The sequence below is a fragment of the Oryza sativa genome, chromosome 11, assembly GCF_034140825.1.
Source record: "Oryza sativa Japonica Group chromosome 11, ASM3414082v1".
Taxonomy (NCBI): domain Eukaryota; kingdom Viridiplantae; phylum Streptophyta; class Magnoliopsida; order Poales; family Poaceae; genus Oryza; species Oryza sativa.
In genome coordinates this window covers 1943980-1950566 of record NC_089045.1, presented here as the reverse complement: position 1 = coordinate 1950566, position 6587 = coordinate 1943980, and the positions used below count along the sequence as shown (strand labels likewise).

Below are 6587 nucleotides of genomic sequence, written 5' to 3'. Positions count from 1 at the left end.
TATCTTGAAATATGAAAAGTCTATGACTGAAAATATATACATTTTGAAAATCTACAGAACAATAAATACAACTTTGATGTAGAAAGCATATTTTTATTCTGCAATTTAAATGGTCTAATTTGCGCTTGAAAGTAGACATCAGAATCTGTCCAGAATTTCAGACTGTCCACACTAAGACAACCATAACTGGAGTTCTACTCGCCCAATCATGGTGTACTTTGCCAATATGGAAAGCTAAGAAAAACCTCTACAATTTTGTCTATAGGCAGCCTGGCTGATTCCACTGTTTAACCCCTCCAAAAACAGTTCAATCTACTACTATCCAAATTATGACACAAAAACAACAGTCATACTAAAAAAAATATATCTCCTAAACCACTTGAGATAAAATCGCGCCCTTTGGTCAGAAGATAGATCCAAACATTATCTACAACTTTTATATGGACACTTTGATCAGAATAAATCATTTTGACCATGAAATTAATGTAAAACAGAGGCGCTATAAATCGGCCCACGCCCAGAACTACCAATCCGAATCACAACGTCCAAAACGCTTCTCTAACCCACCTCAACCACGAATTAAACCACTAGAAACACCCTAGAACAACTGATACAACAAGGGGATAAGCCTCACCTAGGGTTCTTTTAGAGAACTTATGAGGAGACAATAGGGGAGACTCCGGTCTAACCCCTACTTCTACTCCTCTCCTCCTACTCGTTCCGTTTTTCCACTTTGCTTCTTCATCCAAGCTATGAAGATGGAGATCTAGGGAGAGCAATTTGCTGTTGAGGGGGAGAGATGCGAACACAGGAGGAGAGGAGGAAGGAGGCGCCGGCTAAGGAGAGGGGTGGCGGTACCACAAGGGGAGGTGGGGTTTGGTTCCCCTCTCTCTAGGTTTTAGGGGAGAACTAATGGGCTGAGTTTATGGGCCTTCTCATGTTGGCCCACTTCTAAAGATATTTTTCTTTTATGTATTTCTATTAACATCTTTATTTTAACAAGTCAACCCAAACTAAAAAAACCTAAATATTTTTTTTAATATACGGGGTATTACACTTTAGTCCCCGTTCCTATTTGAACCGGGATTATTGTAGTTTTTGGGCGACCGACCAAAGATGATTTCTCCAGGACTACTATGATAGGTAATTAATGAATGTAGCCTGATGATCTCACCTTTAATTTGCAGCCGTCCTTTGCAATTTGGCTAAGTGGATGTCATGTTTAGAAGCATGCAGATACACTCGGCTATTCTTCAAGTTTGGTTTATAAAGTATACTCCCTCCATACTCATAAAGAAAGTCGTTTAGGACAATGTTTAAGTCAAACCTTGGGAATATAAATCATGAATAACTCTCAAGTTGTTGAGTTTAAAAATGTAAAAATTATATATATAGATTTGTCTTGAAAAATACTTTCATAAAAGTATACATATATCACTTTTCAATAAATATTTTTATAGAAATAAGAAGTGAAAGTTGTGTTTTGGAGACCGTGTCACTGTCCTAAACGACTTCCTTTACGAGTATGGAGGGAGTACTAGATATCTCTTTCTGTGTAATTAATAATCGATCGATCTGACCTACTGTTACGCTTCGCAACTATTTTCGTATATCTTATGGAGTATTGCATGATGTATATCTGAAATACAACACTATGCAATTCCTAGTTATTATATCGCTGTCATATCGGTGGGTGTAACTAACCAAACTAGAAGTCTACAAGCCTACTGCTAAACTATAAATGATCAGTACACTTTGGTGCTTTAGGTTGATAATTGATAACGCTTGTCTTATCATGTTCGATCAATAATTTTCATCGTAAGATCCTAATGGTATCTTCTGATCAGTGTAGTGCATATATACTATAAAATGGGCAAGATAATGCATCTTGCTAAGAGCTAATCCACTCATCAATGTCATAGTAAAATACGACGCGTTAGGTTGCCAGTCATATTTTGTCATAGTTTACTATGTCCAAGATTATATAGGTTTCACTAACTTAGCAACTACTCCATTCGCTTCATCTTATCAATCGTTTTGACATTTTATCAAATCTACCTATAATAATAATTAGCAATTACACTAAATTAGTTTCATTAAATATAACATTGAATGTGTTTTGATATACATCGTTCTCACATTTGTCATCAATCATAATACAATGAGCAAGATAATACCACCATCTGCATGGACAAGATCTCCTTCTCAGCTACAACATCTCCTTCTCGCTTTGAGTGATTTCGTACTAGTTGATTAACTGGACGAAAGGGGAGCCCTCAATGCTCCACACGCCACCATCTTGAAGTCCAAGCAAATCTACGAGTACTTGCATGAAGACCGCCAAGACGACCAAAATTGGAAAATAATTTGGAAAAGTAAATCTCCTCCGAAGATTCAGTTCTTCATTTGGTTATTATCCAAAGAACGCCTCCCCACAAAGCAGAACCTGTAAAAAAAGAAAATTGTTTCGTCCGCGAACTGCGATCTTTTGGTGTTTTAGAAGAAACTGCTTTTCATTTCTGTGTTGATTGTTCTTTTGCTCAGGCGTTCTGGTCGACCATTCAGATTGTCCCAGGACTGACAAGCTCAGCCAATCTCGCAAGTTTAGGCCGCCTAGATGGCATTCCCATCAAGCACTTCAGAGTCTTCTTCTTTCTCTGCTTTTGGGTTCTGTGGAACCACAGGCATGATGTTGTTTTCAGGGGGCTGCAAACATCCTTGCGTAGACTAGTAACTAAATGTATAGATGATGCAACTCTTTGAGCAGAGCGTTTCAATTCGGATGATAGGGGCATTGTTTCCTCGTGGAAGGAAACACTAGCGTCTGCTTTTCAAAACTCTGTAATTTAACATGTAACTGCAAGTCTTCCTTCATTTTATAAAATTCAGGTGGGGAAACTCCCCCGCTCCCCCCTGAACTTTCTAAAAAAAAATTATACAATGGACAAGATAATACCCTCCGCTAAGAGCTAAATCCATATGTCACGGTAAATTTAACCCTCCGAAGCATTAACAACTTTTTTCAATCTCAAGTTGAGCATCACGTGCATTAAAGAAACAAAAAGAGATAAAATTAATCTACATAACTAGAGATGCTATTGTTCAACGAAATCTTCAATGATCTAAAAAAGATGCTAACACCTAGACATAATAACAAGTTAATACTAATTAATGTCAACTTGAATACTTTATTATTACTTCCGGACTACTCTCCTCTCCGAGATAGTACTATATATTTGCACTTCATGCTCCCAGTGGATCAAAAAAAATACATTGGTCATTGGTGTTCTGCTGGATTCATTCTTCATGGCGCCCTCCTTCCGGCTCTCTTCTGCACCCGAGTCGGCCGACGAAGCAACAGCTCATAATAAGGAGATATACGACCAACTCCGACGAGTCGCAGAGACCTTTCCGTCGGCTCCCAGCCTCATCGGCCTCCCGTGCAGTCGCCACCCGGACGGGTGGTACACGTTCACGAATGGGGTTGTGAGCTCCATGGTGATCAAGGAGCACCTGACGGCGCGCGCCACCGACATCTTCCTCACCACCTTCCCCAAGTCCAGCACCACTTGGCTCAAGGCGCTTCTGTACTCGACTCTCCACCGCGGAACTGACGAGCTGGTGGCGCACAGCCCGCACCAGCTCGTCCCTTTCCTCGAGTCCCAGGTGTTCGCCAATGACCGGATCCCTGACCTGAGCTCCTTACCTTCGCCGCGGTTGTTTATGACGCACATCCCATCCCAGTCACTGCCAGACTCCGTCGCTGCATCCGGCTGTAATGTGGTGTACCTTTGTCGGGACCCCAAGGACTGCTTCGTCTCGCTCTGGCACTTTTGGAACAGGTTCATGCCGTGGGACATCGACGAGGCGCACCGGCAATTCTGCGATGGCGCTCGCAGTTTGGGCCGTTCTGGGAGCATATCCTCGGCTACTGGAGGTGGCACGTCGAGAAGCCGAACCAGGTGCTCTTCTTGACCTACGAGGAGCTCGTCGCCAACACGCTCGGCCAGTTGAGACGCCTTGCCGAGTTTGTCGGATGTCCATTCACGACGGAGGAGCAGAAGCACGGGTGGATAGGAATATCGTGGAGGCCTGCGCATTGGAGAACATGTCCGGATTAGAGGTGAATCGGTCGGGAACGATCACCATAGTCGATAGCACTGTCCCAAACAACACGGTCTTCCGGCGTGGCGTGGTCGGAGATTGGAGAAACCACCTGACGCCAGAGATGGCAAGGAGGATTGATGAGATTACAAAGAGCAAGTTTAAAGGATCTGGCTTGTTGTTACATCCGCAGTTTTTACAAGTAAAAAGAGAATAAATTAAAACAAACTAGGAGTATATGTTTTTTCTTTCAAAAAATAGTTTGTGTGCCGTTTTCGGTGTTTAATAGAGATACAATCTCTTGCGTATTCACGAGTGAAGAAATACATATATGTACTGGAAATTTGTAAATCAAATCATTGCAAGTAATATAATAAAATGTTGCCGGTTAGCCGTGAGTTGGGTTGTTAGGTTGTTTGGCTTTGTGGATTAGTTTGGTGTACGTAACTATCGTCATACAGTTTTCAGATCATTCATCAAAATTCACTAATAACGTTCAAATGATCCACACTGTTTCTTGATATGCTAAAGATTATTAAACATCCTCCGAAACATTTCTATACCACCATGTGACACTCTAATAAATTAGAAATAAAAATAAAAATACTGAGGGAAAAAAGCAAAAAACATTAAACCATTGATTATTACTTGAACCGAAGGACCATTCAATGTCCAAAACAATTTGTTTAAGAGCAGTAAAACGAGCTACCTCAATTGGCATAGGGAGGCAAGCAAAGAGAAACTGCGATTCTAGTCCAACTGTCCAAGGCTATAAGGATGATATGCTACGGACCTGCTAATCTGCTCTTCCATTTGTTTTCCTCCAAATTATTTTTTCGAGTCACATCTATAGTTAGCTGAACTGATCTTACACTTAGCAACTAGGAGTATGTCGTATATATACTTTATTGAGATGATTGTCCATTTCCTTCTAGTCTAGAAAGTAGTTTGCATGATTTCATCTCTGAAAAGAAAGACTGTAATTCACAATTACATCACTACCAAACCCTTGTTTCGGTGCGCATAGTTAATTAAAGCTGATCTTACTACTAGACACCATGATAAATTTGACCCTCAGAAAAAACAACTTTTTTTGCAAGGTAAAGTTTAACCCCCATGTTCATGAAATTTCTCAACCTAACACCATAATTTGAGAGGAGGGAATTAAGGAATGAAAAATAGGTCACATAAGTACGGATGTACAGACTCTAACAATCAATTAATGGTGGATTATCAGTACCAGCTAGCTTGAGAACTCTGCTGGGATTTGTCTCTTCTCTTAGATGTATGTTTGCAAGTTACATCTCAATCATATATTGTCAGGTTCACGGGACTAAGACTCATTATTGTTTTCGTAGGACTACACACACTTCATGGCTTCCTCCTCAACTGCCGAAGCGGCCGACGGAACGTCTCACATGGAAATCTATGACCAACTCCGGCAAGTCGTGGAGACCTTCCCGGCGGCAGTCAGCGGCATCGGCCAACCATACTGTCGCCACCCTGACGGATGGTACATGTCCAGGCGGGGGGTTGTGAGCGCCATGGCCATCAAGAGGCATCTGATGGCGCGCACCACGGACGTCTTCATCGCCACCTTCCCCAAGTCCGGCACCACATGGCTCAAGGCGCTTATGTACTCTGCTCTCCACCACGACGCCCACGAGCTAGCGTCCCTTTTCTGGAGTCCCAGTTGTTCGTCAACGACCGCATCCCCGATCTGAGCTCGCTCCCGGAACCAAGGCTCTTGACGACGCACATCCCGGCCAATCGCTGCCGGACTCCATTGCCGCCTCCGGCAGCAAGGTGGTGTACCTGTGCCGGGATCCCAAGGATTGTTTTGTCTCTCTCTGGCACTTCTGTAATAGATTCGTATCATGGAACATTGATGTGGCTGTCCGGCAATTCTGCAATGGCATCTCGCATTTCGGGCCGTTTTGGGAGCACGTCCTCGGCTACTGGCGGTGGCACGTCGAGACGCCAAGCCAGGTGTTCTTCTTGACCTACGAGGAGCTTGCAGCTGACACGCTTGGCCTATTGAGACGTTTGGCCGAGTTTGTTGGGCACCCGTTCACGGTTGAGGAGCAAGAGGCTGGAGTGGATAGGAAGATTGTGGAGATTTGTGCCATGGAGAGCTCGTCGAGGTTAGATGTGAATCTGTCGGGGGCACTGACTTTATCGAGAAAGACGTACCGAACAACATATTCTTCCGGTGTGGAGTAGTCGGAGATTGGAGGAACTATCTGACACCGGAGATGGCAATAAAAATTGATGAGATCACCGAGATCAAGTTTAAAGGAACTGGCTTGTTGTTTCATCCACAGCTTTTACAAGTAGAAAGAGAATAGAAGGAACTATCATGTACTAATGTTTGACGCGAACAGCCGGACATGTGTTGTATTCATGAAAATGAGTGAAGGATATGTGTACTGTAATTCTATGAATCAAATTATTGCAACCTGCTTCGAGTAATAACAGGTCGA

At 42.7% G+C, this 6587-nt stretch overlaps 2 pseudogenes; both read left to right on the top strand.

Annotated features, from left to right (window-relative positions):
- Positions 1-3223: 3223 nt before the first annotated feature.
- LOC107278102 (cytosolic sulfotransferase 5-like) lies at positions 3224-4499 on the top strand (annotated as a pseudogene).
- An 817-nt stretch (positions 4500-5316) lies between these two features.
- LOC107279446 (cytosolic sulfotransferase 15-like) lies at positions 5317-6567 on the top strand (annotated as a pseudogene).
- The last annotated feature ends 20 nt before the right edge of the window (positions 6568-6587 follow it).